The sequence below is a fragment of the Pyrus communis genome, chromosome 5 (genome assembly GCF_041283825.1).
Source record: "Pyrus communis isolate YQ-2024b chromosome 5, ASM4128382v1, whole genome shotgun sequence".
In the NCBI taxonomy this organism is placed as follows: Eukaryota; Viridiplantae; Streptophyta; class Magnoliopsida; order Rosales; family Rosaceae; genus Pyrus; species Pyrus communis.
In genome coordinates this window covers 32698375-32712538 of record NC_142569.1, presented here as the reverse complement: position 1 = coordinate 32712538, position 14164 = coordinate 32698375, and the positions used below count along the sequence as shown (strand labels likewise).

General features: G+C 35.4%; 1 pseudogene across 1 annotated transcript; it reads left to right on the top strand.

Moving 5' to 3' along the window:
• The first annotated feature begins 7447 nt into the window (after nt 1-7447).
• Nucleotides 7448-9608, top strand: LOC137725691 (uncharacterized; annotated as a pseudogene). Its single transcript, XR_015962163.1, has 2 exons — nt 7448-8042; nt 8635-9608. The product of XR_015962163.1 is annotated as an uncharacterized LOC137725691 (transcript).
• Nucleotides 9609-14164: the final 4556 nt, after the last annotated feature.

Genomic DNA, 14164 nt, shown 5'->3' with positions numbered 1-14164 from the left:
TAAATGCTGACGTGGCTTGAGATGGGACCCAATCTCTATTAAAAAAAAATAAATATTAAAAACTAAAAAAATAAAATCATTTAATATATATATTTTTTGCATGGGGACCCACCCCTTATCCCCCTCCCTTTTCTTCCCTGTTCCTGTCTTCCCCCAACCCAAAACCAGAACCACTCCAAACATAATTTCAAATAAAAAATGGCAATTAAATCAATCTGTTATCGAAAATCGAAGAAATAATGTCTTCCAGCGACTTCTGAATCGACTGTAGAGCTAAGAAATCAAACGGTTCGAGAATGGCGACGACAATTGGAATCGGAATGGGGTTCCATTGAATTAAACAGAGGACGAACATTGTGCACACAAACCCATTACTCCTTTGCTTTTCCGCCATTGGAAGCGAGCTCTGTGAATGAAAGAAATGGATTTGGCAATATGGGTTTTATAGCGGGGAGAAAGAAAGTGCTTTTGGTGGGGAACTAAAGCACTTTTCCATGAGAGAAGCTACAGATTTCTCGTGGGAAAAGGGAAATCACATAGCGGTGATAACTTTAATGGTGGAGTTCCACTGAGCCCAACCCATAGGCTCACCCATCACGTTCCTGTGCCCCAATGGCAGCCCATCGGCGGTCTACACGCACCCATTACCACCTCCATTCCTATGCCCCACATTCGTCGGTGATTTCTCCAGCGAGGCCTTGGCGGGCTTCTCAGCATCCTTCTGGTTCTCCTAGAATCGCTTGCTCAAAAGATGGCTCGATTCCTCATGGACATTGGTCTCCCTATTGTTGCTCGCCATGATTGATCACAGAGAGAAATCAGAAACCCCAAAAATCGAATCGCAAAGAGAGAATGAATTGAAACCCTAAAATTGGATCGACAAGTGGGGAAGGGTATGGAAGGATTAGGGGAGGGGTGGGTCGGGTTGGGTATGGAAGGACTAGGGGAGGGATGGGTCGAATTGGGAGGTGATGGTGAAGGAATGACGAGTGCGAGTGGGGAGAGGGACAGAGGAGGAAGATTGGGGGGATGGGGAAGGGTTTGGTGGCTGTCGAAGAAAAGAAGAAAAAGAGTTGGTGCGAGTGGAGGAAAGGGAAGACCGAATCCCTAGGCCATTTTTTATTTTTTTAGTTTTTTAATTTTTTAATTTTTAATTATTTTATAATCTAGTTAGATTAGTAAGCGGGCCTCATCTCCAGCCACGTCAGCATTTAATAGAGAAATTAACAGAAAAACTAATGGAGGTCTAACATTGGAACAAATTCGTAAGATAAGGTATGACATTGTCACTTTTAAAAGATGAGGTATGATAGGGTCGTTCGATCCATAGTTGAGGTAGTTTTGTGTAATTTACCCAAAACTTTTTGTTTTAATCAAGGTCCTTCAACTTTTGTCCACGTTATTATTTGAATATTAAATTACATATCAACATATTTTAATTTAAAATTGAAAAACTTAATCATTTCCAAATATCACAACGCACCTTAACCCGGAATGTCCACATAGACTTCGAATCGAGCTGTGCTGGCCGACACCAAGAGGATGACAAAGCCATAAAGTGTAGTGAGTGGAAAATGTGAATAAATTTAAACCTAAAAGTGCCTATATATAAGAGTGAGCTTGTGAGCGGGAATGAACCCATTTCACACGTGATGTCAGAGCATAAGTAAAGTACAGTAAAGTAGGATGAGAATTATACCATCAAAGGTAACCACCTATACCAAAATTTGCCAAGAATCCTCGTCGACATAAAAGCTCAGCACTAAAACCTGGAGGGGCGAAAAACAAGGGTGAGTGGGCCTAAAAATAAAGTTTTATAAAAAACCTTTTTGAAAACATTATAACCCCTAACCGTAAAATAAGTATAGTTTCCAAAATATACATATATACTATGTATAGTATGAAAATACTTACCGCAGCCTGCAATATCTCAAGAATTCAATACGTCACAAAATTCGTAAATAGGCATATAACTTCCAGTAATCACAATATCTCGTAGAAATAAACATATCACATCGAGTGCTCATCGACATATGTTGACACACGAGTTCATGCAGAGGTATTCTAACATGAACAAGACTGGGTGTAATAATGATTTACGCTCTAGTACTACAATCACGTGAAGACTAGCGCTATGCACATCACATACGAGTCCTAATTGCCTATAGCAATCTAGGACAGGACTGGCACCTACAATGGATCCAAAGTGAGTGTACAGTGCGATGTGAACATATATATGAAAGATTGGCCCTGGCCCGGGCGAGTACTGACACCATTATAGCACACAATGAACAGATAACGTAAATAGAATCATACAACGGTAAATCGATAATTCATGTTACCATAATACTATTCATGGCCATAAATATAACTAAGGCATCGATAATAATACGCATACCTGTACATCCCGTAGGAACGTATCATAATTTCATAATTTCTATCAACGCGCTAAATCTTATAAACGTTAAGCTAATGCGTATCATAACAAATTCTTTATGAAATATATAAATGGAAACTAACAAATACACACACACACACACTACATAAAAGAAAAGACCCACTTACACAGTTACTTGCAATATCACATCCGTTCAAGCTAGGAAGCCGAAGTTTTCGATAGTAATTGCACCTAAGCATAATATTGGGATCCATAAGTAAAACTCAACTAAAACTATTAAATTTGGGAAAATGGAGTGCGGATTTGGAATCAGAGCATAGAGATACGCTAAGAAGGGTCCTTGGTAAATTTTGTAGAAAGTCAACGCTCAACCCTAAAAAGTCAATCGAGACGCCCCGGTGGTCAACTATGTTAAAGCTTCAGAATTTCCCTAAATGGATGTCAAAAATAGACTCGGGACATCGAAATTAGCCTATAAGGGTTTCCGAAAAAATTCTGAAAAAGTCAACAGAAGTCAATTGACTGTTAACAGTTAACTTTAACGGAATATTCCATCCTTAGGTGGAATATTCTGTTAAAGTTAACGAAATATTCCCCTGGAATATTCCCTCCAAATTCTTAAATGAATCCTGGTTGAATTCAGGTTAAGGTTAACGGGTCATGGGCTTGGGCCGGTTCTTGGATTCGGTTTAGGCTTCTTCTCGATCTTCTTTTTATTTTTTATTTATTTATCAAGTCAGGTTGGACCCAATTGGGCTCGCGGGTTGCACCTGCCGGACCCAAATGAAGAAGAAGGCTGGATCTGGGAATTTTGGCCAGGAAACTTGCCCAGCTCCGTTTTGGGGTCAAAACTCAACCAAAACTCGCCATCTAAATACCATAATAAAGCTAGGAGAGTAAGTATTTGAGCCATACCAATATTAGGTCAAGTAGTGGCCGGAAATGGCTTGCAACCCGTGGGTCCTTCGCAGGAAAAACTGTGGAGATTTCCCTGAGAGGTTTCTACGTCCAAACAACACCAAAATGTCTAAAAAACAAGCCAAACGTACTCCTAGGCACGATCTACGAATTATTAGGAAGGTTTTAAGCCTTACCTTCGCCAGCGATGGCGAGAACTCGCCAAATCAGGTTTTTGCATAGTGATGGTACTGTGCAATGAGGAAGAGAGAGAAAATGAGGAAGTCTCGGCCTGTGGTTAGGTTCGTGAAGGGGAGTTCCGTGGGTGGTGCTCGCCGGAACGACGATTGGTGGTGGTGGTGTGGTCTATTTGCAGAGAAGGAGAGAGAGATAGCTGAGAGAGTTTGAGAGAGTTAGAGTGAGAGAGAAAACCGGGAAGAGAGATGGAAGAGACGAGAGAGAGAGAGTCCATGAAATGGGGAAATAGAACACCACATGGAAGAGAGGGATAGGAGAGTTTTGGTGCGAGTGTGGGCCCCACGGGCCAAAAATTAATAACTAACAAAATATCCAATTAGAAAATATTAAAATAATAATAGAATAATATAAAATAATAATATAATTTCATAAAACAATATAAAATAAATAAAATAGTAATTTCTTTAAAAATAGTCTTTCGGATTCGTAACTTTGTAGAATTTGAACCGTAACTCCAATTTCAGTTCCGCTTACGCCTATCGAGTACTTTGATAATATAGTAAAATAACAGCTTGTATGAGTTACAAAAAAGGGGAAACAAAAGTCAACAATCTCGCCTCTAGGGGTATTTTCATCAATTCATAATTTTAAAATTAATATAATCATAAAATTAGGGACTGGTTGTCACAATCATCATTATATTTCTATTATTAATTTGTAACGTTTTTTTAGATTCGTACCAATATTCTTTTTTTACTTTTAATTAAATTTGTACCTTTTTTTTTTTTTTTTTTGTTAAATGTGCACATGCTAATTACATATATTTATTTACAATATATTATTAATTACGTGGGTTCATTAGTTTTTTGCTAGAACAATGTGAAGAACAATATTATTCCATTATTAATTTTAAGTAGTTATTAGGTTTTGAAAATTATTTGAGTTTGTTTAAATTTTATAATTTGTTGGATATTTAATGCGAGTTGAGTTCCTTAATGATGCTAAGAGCATTTTGAAAAGAGATGTAAAAAAGTTCACATCAACAATAACAGTAAAAAAAGGCAGCATTAATATTTTCCAACCAAAATACCAATTCTTATGCGGCGTGACATGGATTGATAGCAAAGATGGTTGCTGTCAAATTTGATAGCAACTTCAAACCTATTTTTAGTTGATTAATAAACTTTGTTCTCAAAATATTTGTTGCAATTATGAAAAGTAAATAATTTAATAAATAATAGTTTAATTTGACATATTCAATGAAAAATAAAGCTTTAAAGAAGTTTAAAGTGCCAAATAAGCTTTCAAATTTAGATTTTCTATTTAAGATTTGATAACTTCTTTAAAAATGCTTTAAGAACCCTGATTAAACAATTTAACAAACAAAATTTTAGTCTAACAACTAAGTTGACCAAAGATGGAAATCGAAGTAGCCCTTTTTTAAAATGGTAATGTGGGGTCTTCCTGTTTCGGGCCCAAGTATCAGCCTGCCTGACTCAGTCAATCATTTGACCTGGGTTGGAATACTAATCGTGTTCTCTTCTAAACGAGTTCTACTCAAGGATTTTTATATTGCAGAGTTTTATTTTTGTTAGATCAGATATTAAATATGAGTTCTCAATATTGTACAACCACCACATGCATTATTGAATGCCGAAAGGGAGACGTGCATTGACCGTACAATGTTGGGAACAAACCATGCTTGCATACGTAAAGTAAGCAACTAAGAAAAAACAAGTAATAGCATACCCCATTCATTTTTGTTTTTTATTCTTGTGGTTTTAATTTTGTGATTTTACCTCTTCTATGATGTAATTTGTTGCCAATTTGCTCTTTAAACTACCCTTCCTCCCAGCAACATCACCACCTCCTTCTCTTTGCCCGCGAACAATCAATTAAATGCAAATAACTGTTTAGTCTTACAACTAAACTACCTCTTAGTTTAGTAATACATCTTTTCTAGTTGAGGAAAAATACACTAAATGGATTTGGTCTGAAAAACAAATGGGAATGTATAGTTTTTGTTTTGGATAAGGAGAATGTGTAGTTTACCAAGCTTATACTTTTGTAATTAGGATTATGTATGTGGGAATATGCAGACTTTTTCTTATTTTGTGTTTATACGAACGACCATTGTTCATGCAAATGGGTTGACTCTTTGCTGTACTCATAAGAAGAAGGAATGAGTGCTGATGCAAGTGCTCACACTGTTACACAACCACCATAATGGTTTTTCAAATTAAATACAAGTCATAATTTTATTAATAATGTTAGTCATATCACATTTCTATATATTGTATCTGAATAGTGTATAAGACATGACAAGTGATCTGTAAACAAGGGCCGAGGCAGCTAGTAGCTGCCCTAGGCTCTAGCACACCCGAAGTTTTGAAAGATGAATTTTTGTGGTATTAAAATAACCATGTTATAAGAATATTTAAGTCTTATATTTCATAAAAAAGAAATTTAACCTACTCCCAATATGTAAATTTCACTTCATACAAGAAGAAAAATAAATTAGCTCACCTTTATACAAGTTGTTGGGAGTATTTTCGCTCACCACCCTAAACTTTGGTGAGCAAAAATGCACCATAAGTGTGTTGGTAAATGTTACGTCATACTAATTAATGATTTGATCAAATTAGATGCGTGAAACAAACATTACTCTTTTTTATACTTTAAATGAAATGGTAGAGTCAAGCATTAACAAAAGGAAACATTCCATTTTGAACAAAGGAAACATTCCATCCAAGGAAATAGTTTAGACTTCGATTAACAACACCTTTTTTTTTTTAATCGAATTAAGAACACATGTATTGAAATATTCATCGTTTTGGTGTTAACATATGCCTTCAAATTCAGTATTAAAATTTAAAAGACGCGCAGTTGGAAGTTTGGAACGTGAATGTAACCAACAAATTAAACCAGTCCCATTAGACCTAGCTAATTAGGCTTAGGCAGGAGAATTATACAGATTTCCTACCGTTTAAATTAATACGACTTAGCAATATTAGTTTTGCTCACAATTAAAAAAATAAAAAATAATGTAATCAAAGTCACACCCAAACATCATCGTGCATAATAAAGTTGGGTTGAGTCCGGCAAGAACTGTAAAACCAAAATTAAAATTACATGCAAGTAGACAACTTTGGTTCTTTTGGAATAAGATAAATAAGGTATTCTATTCCTGGCATTACGTATCGGCATAGGAGAACACAATTCCAAGATGAACTTGTTTCTCTCGTTTCCTCTGAAAGAAGTACAGACTTCTCCACCCATTATTTTATGGAGGTGGATTGTCTGCCTTTTCATTTTCATACTTTTCTCATGCATTTCTGTTTGTGTGGTCATGATTAAGCCACGTCAATATTTTATATTCTTATTACTTTATATTTTATTATTTTTATAAAAAATTAATATAAAATATTAATGTGACTTAACCATGATCACACATCATAAGAAGACATGGAACAAATATGAAAATGAGAGAGCAGACAATCCACCTCCTTATTTTATAAGCCCCGTGTGTATATATGCGAATTAAAACCGCTCTGTATGTGTGAACATAATCTCCACTACCTTCATGGTTGGCTTATGTCATCTGTATTTTTGATGGGGTTTTGGCACATATCACATCTTAAATAAGAACAAGTTGTAACTGTGACAAAAAAGAAAACCCAATGGTGGATGAAATGAATCAAGATTGTCGCACAGCTTACACTATTTTAATGGCGGCTTGTCAAGTTTGAATTGTGAACTGCCCGGTCCTCCGCACAATATATGGCCGTTGCTTTCAGAAGGGTCCTCATAATTTGTCATAACTCGATCTGGGTCGGCCTTAAAATTCTCTCTCTGTCGAACAAAACTTCACATCAATTCATAATTTGTCAAAACTCGATCTGGGTCGGCCTTAAAATTCTCTCTCTGTCGAACAAAACTTCACATCAAATCTAAAAATTTCAGAAAAAGCTAAGAGCAGCTGGATTTTACGTGTGCTTACTGAAGGTGGCGAACCAGAAGAGCTCAGGAGGCGGCGGTCAACACGACAGGTTTGGCTCTCAAAACGATAGTACCGATGTTAATGCTGTAAATATTGATAATATCAACTACGGCGGCGTAGGATTGGAGTCGCCGCCGCCGTATCAACAGCAACATGTGTCGCCGTCGACGCCGACAATGTTTTTGGGGTACAGTCGGGCAACGGAGATGTCGGCGATGGTATCGGCTTTGACGCATGTCGTTTCCGGACAAAGAGGCAGCGACAGCTGGGGACATATTGGAAGCGGTGGAGTTACGTCTAGTTTCGGCCAACTGTATTCTTCTTCATTTCCATCTGCTTCTCCTTTGTCAGCTGCTTTTTCTTCAAGTGCTTCTCCTGCTTCTAACAATTGGGTCGGTCAAAAGAGAGGGCGCGAAGAAGATTTGGATTCTGCTTCTGCCCTTGCTCAAACCCAATTCATGGAATCTGGTAATAGAGCTTTTAGGGGTGGCTATAGTGATTACAGAGGAACACAATCAGACTCTCCATCTGGTGGTGCAAGTGCAACTGGTCAGTTTTCAATCTATATTCCAAATCATCATCCTTATTTCATTAATTTTTTGGATTAGAACTTGGGTCTTGTTTAATCATATGTTCTCAAACCTTTTTTTAATGAAAGTCTCTGGTTTTGAGAAGAAAAAATAAATTAAATATTTCATTGGTGTTTTTTTTATTCAAACAGAAATTCCTATGCTTATCAACTTCTTTAGCTTGTGAAAACTTTTATTTATTCAATCTTTAATCCATTAAAAAAATTCATCCTTCTTATCATTTCTCTTTCTCTTGAGATTTGAAGAGATTTCTTTTGTGGAAAGATGATATGAAGATTTGCAATGAGTTTTTCTTCTACCATTGACATGTTAATATATATATATATATATATATTTTTTTTTTTTATCTAATATTGCATGGTGCTTACAGTTTGTTGTTACTTGTTTACCTTAATTAGCATAATTCTGCGAAGATTAAAACTCACATTTCATGAGCTTTTTAGGCTAACATGTTTACATATTTCAATTTATTTTTTCCAAAATTATTCATAAAAGAAGGAAAAAAAAAGTAACGGATCGTGCTAATGAAATATACTTTCTTTTGCATACAGTGACAGAAGAAAGTACAAATTTTTCCACCGCCCCCACCACCGCCACCGTCTCGGTCACCACAGCGTTACCAACCACACCATCAAGTACAGAATCTGTTTCATTTGAAGAAACTGGTGAGAGGAAGAGAAGATACAGGGGAGTTAGACAGAGGCCGTGGGGAAAATGGGCAGCTGAAATACGCGATCCACACAGAGCTGCAAGAGTCTGGCTTGGCACATTCGACACGGCGGAGGCCGCCGCCCGAGCCTACGATGAAGCTGCTCTAAGATTCAGAGGAAACAGAGCTAAACTAAACTTCCCAGAAAACGTCAGACTCGTTCAACCACCACCACCGCCACCACCAACTCTCCAAACCTTCAATTCAAATTCTAGACCAACACAATATGCTCAGCCGTTGCAGCCGCCGCTGCCGCTTCCACAACCACCACAACAGCAACTCTATCACTCCCAGCAAGCTTTTCAGCCCTCCTCCGACCTCCTCCGGGATTACTTCGACTACTCTCAGCTCCTTCAAAGCTCCGCTGACTTCCATCCACAGCAGCAACATCAACAGCAGCCCTCAAGTTTGCTGCAACAAATGTACTACAATTCCCAGTTGGCATCACTTCAATCTTCTATTCTACAACCTGCATCGTCAACCACTCCATCTTCTGCATTGCCGTCCTCTGCCTCCTCCTCTGCTTCATTTCCTCTGTTTTTCTCTGAGCAGAATCAACAACTGGGTTTTTTCCGGCAGCCGCAGAATCCGAACCAGGGTGGTTCGTCTGATTTCCAGGCACCATCTTGGTCTCATTCCGGCAACGATCCATCCTCATCCAGTTGATACTTTCATGAATACTTTTTGTTTTCTTTTTTTATTTTATTAATTTAGAATATTTTTCTTGTTAGTAGGTTTTGATTTTAATATCATAAATATACCCATGTATTTTTCACGTAGTTTTTTTGTTTTATTATTATTTGGAATTTTATGTCATATTATCGTAAAGCAAGGAGAGAAAAACAAGGGAAGCACTTAGGATTTAGGTGTTAGTTTATTCTCAAGAGATTTGATGTCTACATCTTCTCTCAGTCACCATCTATGGAAAGATGTAGGAGCCTTCCTTTTAACTTATTTGGATTTTGTTTTACATTCAAATTATCACTAAGGAACATATTTTATGCAAGGTTTAAACGTTTGGAAGATCAATTAAATTTTTATGCAATATATAAACCGTTGATTTTTTAAACTACTCAGTACATACCATGAACAAAAAATTTTAAATTATTCAACTAAATTTGTTATATATTTACATATGTTATATATTTGTATATGTGTGTATGTGCGCTGATGGTGATCTTTCATGGTTATCCTTTGGATTGAGATCCACTTGGATATTTGTGTTCGAAGGCCATCTCAATTCACTCCGGAGCTCTGTGTCGGGGGCTCAACGACCGAGATTCGGATCTCTTAATTTCACTACTACGGTCTTCATTGGCACATCTCACTCGTCCACTTCCCAAAACTCAAAAACTTGAACAACTCGATTCTCTTTCTCTTTCTTGAATGGTGGGATGTCTTCCTCTACAAATTCCAAACACAAAGATTCGGAGGATATCTCGTTCCATTATCCCTTGTGTTATGGGTATCCATATATGCTCCTTCGTAATTTGACCATTTTACCCTGTCTGTGTTAATCTTCACACCTAAACTGTGGATGGGATCAGATTGAACATACAATACTAATCGTAAATTCATGGTCGATCCAATCCAAATTAGGGGATATGAAAAAGACTCAAACCCACCATGTTGGAGGGGATGTATGTAATCACAATATCTATTGGTGTCTTTTCTTTTCAGTTATTACCCCGAAATATATTATGAGGGTGGAATTTGACTCTAAAGTATGTGTTAGGCTTGAATTAATACAAGGGTGACTCGAGCCTAACTAGATTGTGAAAAGTACTTTAAATGTGGAGAGTTTTTTAAAATTTCAAGAAAATAATCAAATATAAGAAAAATTAGGCCCCCTAGCTTTTTAGTTCTTTTGTAGTACTAACATGATTAGTAACCAATTGTAGTCAAATAAAAGAAAAAGCAGGCAAATATCAATGCATGCCATGAGGTTCGTGTCTCATATTGTGCTAGGCCTAATCCAGCTTACCAGTCCTACAATTTTAGGTACATAAAGCAAACTACCATTCAAACGTAATACTCTATAATGAAATAACCTCATAAAGTCATTAAAAAATTGTCCTAACTTGATGTATTGGAATAAATTTCATATTGTAATAAGTTATAATTTTTCTAAGTCACATTTAAAAAAAAAAAAAAAGCCTTTATATTGTTATAATTGTCAATGAGTAAAAAAAAGTCGTCTCCATCTTAAGGAAATACGCCTCTATATAGTTACAATTGTAAATGAGTACAAAAATTTGTCCCCATTTTAAGGAAACACGCCTGTACACAGTTGTACTTGTCCATGAGTACAAATACATGCAAGAAATAAAATACATCGCCCAAATAATCCTATTTAAGAAATACAACATTCATTAAGGATAAATATGTCAATAAAAATATTTTTTTAATTAAACATATATTAGGTAATAACCTCTCTAAAGTTATAAAATTGATTTGGTCTCAATAATATAACTTTAGAGAGATTTTATTGTTATATCATGAGGTCCACACACATTTGAATACAAACTTATTTTGTTTTCTGAATAAATTATTATATTTTACTTTAACATTTTAGTTCTTGTCGAAACTAATAATGTTAGTGAAAAACATTTGAAGAATCAAATTTTCGAGAAAAAAATCATTTTAATCTATGGTGCACTAACAATTGGGTGCAATAAATTTGTGTTTGAAGTTTTTTTTTCCCCTACGAGACATGACTTTAACTATGTTTTGTTTACAATATGAAAGAGTATTTTTTTGGTTTGTTTTAAGCATTATTTTTTTCTGTTGATGTTTTGAACCTCGAATATCAGGTAAATGCACAACCTCTAATTGTATCGGCTATCTTTTATTACTTATAGTACAAGCGTTTATATATAAAAACAAATAAAAAACACAAAGCGCACGCGCGCGTGTGTATATATATATATATATATATATATCTTCTATATCTATATATATAAAGTGAGAAGGATTAAAAGGTGAAACATTCAAAATACCAAAAATTGTCCTTCAAGAATTCTTAAAATTACAATTGAACCATAAGAATTTAAAGTAATTCACCACATTTTAATTTTGAATGAATTTTAAATTTAAAACTTTAATTAAAAAAAACTCCCATGTTAGTGGGCGGTTTCATGGTTTTGCTTCATTTTTTTATGAATAATTTTTTAATAAAAATATAAAATAGTTATTTAAAAAAAAAATTAAAAGACATAATCTAATATAAAAAGGCCAATTGCCACACGCGTATGCGTGTGGCAAGAGGCTAGTATATATATAAATTGTGAGTTGTTAATAACACTACAAAATGTCATTCTACACTTCATCATCGATGGTCGAAAATTAAAAGGAGTAAATTTGATACGATAATAAAAATAAGATGATGTAAAATATGAGTTAACGAATCTAACCCAATAATCAACGACACTGAATATACGAATCGTGTTTTCAGCATACTGAAAAATTGTATTACTATTATTTGTATTCTGTACTTGATTGGAATGTGTTGTGTTGTGTTGTGTTTCTAATTAACTAGTCTTCATGCAGGCGCTCACTCGCGTGTAGAAGGCATTATTTGAATCACGGTGTGATACGCGCAACTTACACATTTTAAATGTACTTATATGCGTAAATTGACAAAAGAAAGTCAAATATTTGAAGTAAATGAATAATCTTAGATCATGCTAGAAGAAACCCCTCATAAACAAATCAAAGCAGCTGAATTCACATAATAAAATCAACCTCTATTGAATTTACATTAAGAATAGAGAAAGTAATATTTAATAAACAATTGATTGAATCACATTATTGCTAACCCATTGTGAGGCTAAACCCGCCCCCTCCCCCTCAGTATAAATAATATCCTTTGATAAAAAAAATAAAATAATTTGACAACTAATTTAATAACATTATTATGTGGGTGCGAAATATCTTTTTTATAACCGGCATTACACATCTTTTAAAATATTTTGAACATGTTTAAAAATAGAGAAAATAATATTTAATGAACAATTGATTGAATCACATTAAAAACTGTAAAAAAAAAAATTAATAAAATAACAAAAATACCCCTGCCACATTTGATGCATTATTTTGGGCTACTTTGAAGTTTTTTGTTTGAGGGGCATTTTTGTTCACTTTTTTTGGTAAAGCTTGTAATACCCTGAAAATTTAAATATATGAATTTTATATTCATAATTGTGAATATGTGGGAAAAATTGAAAATAAATTGATTTACGGTTATGAAGAATTTAATTGAGAATTTTTAAAGTTTTGTTTTAAAAAATTATTATAATTTACGGTTTTGTATTGTTGAGCTTTTATGTTATTTTTGGAGAAATTATATTAATTCATTTAAGTTTAGTTTTAAATTAAACTAGTTATGAAGTTTGGGAATTAATTATTTAAAATCCGTAGGCCTTTTGAAGCCACAATTTATATTTTTGAATAGAACTTGATCTCATGAACGCGTAGGCGCAAACCGTTCGTGAAACGGAGTTATAACCAAGAAGTTATTAACGTTTAAAGTCGAGGATAAAATGGTCAATTTATTTTTGAGAAGGCTCCAGATTTCGTTGAGCCAAATCTAGGGAAAGCCATGTGTGTGGCTAAGATTTAGGGAAGAAAAAAAGGGACGGTTGTGATGAGAAGGGGAAAAGAGAAGGGGGAGAAAGAAGAGAAAGGATGAGGGGAGAGGGCCAATAGGAAAGAAGAGAAATGAGGGGAAATGAGAGAAAAAAAAAAAAAGGAAGGGGAAACAAATCCCCTTGAGGAATCATGACCCGACCCGGTTCTATCTCCCAACTCCGGCCACCATGGACGGTGAGGTTGGTGTCAAAATGATCTTTACCTCAAGGGCAATCAATCCCTCTATCAATTCCACCCCAAAAATTAGAGAATTTGGCTTTGATTTTACAAAACCCACCTCAAAGGGTGTGACGGGTTTAACTTCGAATCACCAAAACCTAAAACAATTTCCTTCAACCACCACCACCAATAGGCTCCCCTCAACCTCAGGAACAAAGCTCATGCATTGGTTTGGGCATCGGAGATGTTGTGGAGTCGAATAAAAAACCCCCAAAATCAAGGGTTTCCGGTGGGTTCGAGGAAAATTGGAGCCTTTCTAGGCCAAATTGGACTTGGCCGCATGTATAAAGTTTGCTCTACTCTTTGAGATCTTCATTTCTATAATTTTTGAGAATTTTTAGAAATAGTTGAATTTTCTGACAAACCGGGGCAGCCGACAGCCACCCGTGGCGGGAGCCGACATTGTGTTTTTAGGTGAATTTCGTTATTCTAATTATGCTTTTGAGACCTAACTGTTGTGGTTTGAATATTAATATGATTGTGGTATATGTTGGATTAAATGA